We start from the raw sequence: 4,479 nt of genomic DNA on the forward strand, positions 1-4,479 counted from the left end.
AAACATCAGAACACGAACGACGCTCTTCCTCAGCGCGGTGGGCTTCTAGATGTTTTTAGGTGCTGATACTGTAGCGAACAAACCCCGCCCCCCCAGCTCCTCTACCCCCAACTTCCTTATGCTTAGTGCTGCCTACCTCGCTGACCCCACTTCACACACGCATTGATGCTATTTTTGCCACTTGCCACGGGAAAACTAAGCAATACCGTCATCCCAGTACACTGTAAGTACACTGAAAGAGTCCGCGCCAACCAACGAGAAGCAATCGCGATTTCACAGTTTAGTTCTCAAATCCTTTGTCCTGTGATGTTGCAGTAAATAAAAAGGTGCGTAACCAAAAAATCCGATACAAATGCTGAAAGATTCTCTGGTTCTAGCTTCTCGAATATGAACATTTGCAGCTTTTCTTTGTCTACTATTAATCTTTTATTTGTGAAAACAATCGGCCCTATTTATTTTCTTGATCCATTGTTTATTCAATAAAAACGTCACATGTGCCCCGGTTGCTTGTTTAGTCCAACCAGCATTGATGAAACAGAACAGCAGCAAACCCTCAGATTTAAAGCTGGAACCAGCAGATATTTCAGCCCAACTACAGACCCTTTAGTAAGTAGCCATCCTGGAGCTTTCCATTATATCTATATCTAAAAATCTAAAAAAAGCTAACTGCTGAGGAATACCATGTGATTAAGTCAAAAGCTCCAGAATGGCTATTAAAGGACCGTAACAAGATTTTTTTCCAACTAAAACTACTTATTTTCCGCCCTACACAAATATAAAAGAAACATCTTAAATTATATTCATTTCCCATCATTTAACTGACATTGAATTCAAGTGCATGTTGGCTTAAAATAAAAAGTGTAATCTGACTCTACAAGCCAACGTGGCGCTCGTCATCCTTCACCCCCCTACGGTCGACACACAGGTTGAAAATAAGCTCAATAAGGTCGTTTTAATGTGAAGTCTTAACTCAAACGACTCCCCCTCCTCCCCCCTGCCCTCCCCCTTCGCTAGCACTGTTAGTATCTCTGCTACATCTTCCTCGTTCATCCGCTAGCTACCTCTTCTAGAAATCTTCCTCTCGCTATCTGCTACCTCTCTGCGCACCCCTTCGCTACCTCTCGTTCCCATTTCCTTTCTCTCTTTTTTTTCTTTATCTTTTCTTTTTCCTGCCCACGTGACTGCTGCATCACTGACTGTTGCCCTCTTCCCCCGGTCTGCCGGAGAGAAGAAAATAAACAAACACACACGTACAGTCATTCACTCGCGCTCTCTTTCATCGCGCCCTCCTTTCCCCATTCGACATCTTCCCCGGCTTGTTATGTAATATCACTTAAATATGACAGGTTTCCCCTCACATATATTATCTTTAATCGCTACTTTTTTGTGTTTATGGTAATGTATTTTTAAGGAGAAGTTTTGTGTAGATGGAAGTTATCCCTGTTATTTGGAAGTTTGTAGCATTTGTTTTCTTTTCTTTTTTTTATTTTGTATGGGGTCTGTTGGTACTTGGACCTAGACACTGTCGAATAAACTGTGTTTTGTATGAAGTTGATGTCCTGATTTTTCTGTTTTTAAGTGTCCTTCCTCCTTTTAGACAACACCATCTTTTCATAAGCCAGCCCGAATCTCTCAAGCTCAGGTTGTACTGCGAGAAAATGTTAAGAGGGGAAAAAAAGGGCCGAAGAAGTGAATGCGAGACCAGTCAAATAACGACAGGTCTGTTTGTTGTCAGGTTCTGTATTTTATTTAGAGTTGTGTGTGCTTAAAGGCCGGTCCAGTCACCTTTTAAAAGCCATTGTGGTTCACTGCATGCTCCAAAACCTGTCCGGCAAGAGAGCCACTTGGAGCCAGTTGGGTTTGATTTCCACTTCATTTCAATTCAGCACACAAAACCGCACATGCTGCTTATTCCAACCTGAATCAACCGGTCTGTACAAAATGTACCACCGGTGTAGACTAACACAAACATATTTTACACAGCTTGTTGTGCCTGAATTAAAATAGAAAAGGTTCTCTACTGTCACTTCTCACTTACAAGCTGTGAAAAGATAAATTAGTTCACCACTTCCTCTCCGCTACCTGCTGCTGTTCATCAGCTGATGGAGATTTTAACAAATCTGCCGCCTCACATGGTCCCTGCAGTCCATTCAACCAGGTTTCCCCGCACTTTGCTGCTACGTAGCAAACCAGCATGACCAGATAAATGCAGCCTTAAATAAGTGCTTCTTGACCAGTGAGTGAGGTACAGTTGTAGCCACAGCTAAGACCGACTTTAAGTAAGGTAATTAAAACTGTGGGGTACCACACTGAAGCTGCCAGGTACTATATAGTGATAAACTTTATTTCTACATTTCTCTGATAATACTTTTGTACTGAATGGGAGTATTTTTACATAGTTGTTCTGGTAGTTTCACTTAAAGGACCAGTGTGTATGATTCAGTGGCAACTAGCAGTGTGGTCGCTGATTGCAACGCCCTCGTCTTACCCTTACCGTGCCAAGTGTGAAGGAGAAGCTATGGTGGCCGTACATGGCCTTATATAGAGCCAGTGTTCACTTTGTCTGTTCTGGGCCACCGTAGAAACATGGCGGTCTTGAACATTAGAGCAGCATTATCTCAGGAAACTCATCTTTATAAAGATTTAAAATGAGGAACATTACAGGAAACGGCATATTTGATAATTAATCTCCGAACTGAATGAAGGATGTGTAATCTGAAGATGAAGGTTGCTGCTGTGTTTCTCTGTATTATGTTTTGCGGCTGCAGGAGGAGAAACTGGATTATATGTCTGTGTTTCCCTCTCGCCTTTGTGTCGGGATTAGGGACGTTGCTACAGAACATCTGCACGGGATGTGCTCGCCGTGTGTAAACTACAGTTTGTAGTGACGTCACAGGCTTATCAAGCCATTGTGGAAGAGTGTGTGTTTCCTTAACGCCTACTGTCACCCCACGTGGAGCTTGTATTAAAGAGATGAAAACGGTTAACACGTAACATTTTTCTTTTCCGATTGGATTTGGAAAGCGTCCTATAAAATGTATTATCTCCTTGCCAGTAGAACAAATCAATAGTTGCCATAAACTATTATAGCATTGTTGCTTCATAAAATGTAATAAACACACATCCACAATTAAAACTTCCTCCTTTATGCTTTCACTGAGGTCATAGATCTGATTAAACTGTATTTCTTATATGTCTTAATATCAAAAATACAATTATTGAAGCAAACCATGAAAATGGGTTCAAATGGAAGAGATAAATTGCTGAATAACACATTGTATTAACCCATTTAATGTATTTTAACTGATGAATAATACAGTACGTACTCCAATGAACGCTGTAGAGGTGCAGTATGACGTTTTGGATTCAGCCCGTCAGTGTCATTTTAGGTCATTACATTACTTTCTGTATTTCTACATCCACTTTGCTACAAAAAGCCTTAAACCATGGGCTTCTGCCCGGCCGGGGATGGGATGGGGGGCTACGTGAAGAAGGGAAAAGATGTGCTTGGTGTGGCTGTTTTGCCGCTCGGCTCTCGGCTGCATACATGAAGTGGAAATGATGAGAATAACACGGGTCCTGTCGCTGTTTAAAACCTAATCCCGGGGCGGCCGGCACTGTAATCTGGTGAGAGGGGGGGATTTCTCTGTCCAGCAGATTGACCATGAGGATGTTATTGAGAGGGATGAGGGGCCGGAGGGTGATTACTCCCTCTGTGGGATGGGAAGGGGGGGATGGGAGAGGGCTTTCTTCTATTTTAGTGTCAGTGGAGCAGGGCAAGAGGACGCAGTCATCAAGGATTGTGGGAACAATGATGGTGCAGAGATTCATGTCATTCTTTTAGATCCTGATCATCAGTTGCTAGATTGTGGAATTCAGACACCCTTTAAGTCGAGCATCTGGGTTCAGGAAAGGAAGCTTTTAGTCTTAAGAGCAGAAGCTGCATCAAAGAGAACTTCCTGTAGTTCAGTTCGAGGTTCGGTGTGTGAAACTGTGCTATATTTTTGCAGTCACACACTGGAGAGGCTCCACAGTCTCTTATTATTCATTACCTGGAACATCCCATTTATGCACACAGAACTGAGGAAAACGGCTTTCACTTTTTATGCTCCCAATAGGAGGAATAAGCTTCAGGACTCCTTAAATTAGACACATTTTTATCCTTCCTCTCTGGAACAGTTTAAGCATCTTCTGAATGATGTTTCATATAAAGAATGCTCCTGTTTTTCTTAATGTGTCCACCGTGTCTCTGTGTGATGTTGATTTCACATTTAAAGAATATTTACACTTTACTGTATAACTGATCTGATGTATTTGCAGGGCACCATTGTGAACTAGGGCTTTGCGCTCAGTTGGTTTTTTCCTGTTTAAATCTAGGTTTCTATTTATGATGATCTGCAGCCTCATAGGTGGAGGCGGTTGTTGATAGTAAATTTATATAGAATTATTTAGAATTTTTACAATTCTCTCTCTCTCTCT

This window comes from Morone saxatilis, unplaced genomic scaffold, assembly GCF_004916995.1.
Source record: "Morone saxatilis isolate NCDOM2014 unplaced genomic scaffold, NCSU_SB_2.0 Contig24, whole genome shotgun sequence".
NCBI classification, from domain to species: domain Eukaryota; kingdom Metazoa; phylum Chordata; class Actinopteri; family Moronidae; genus Morone; species Morone saxatilis.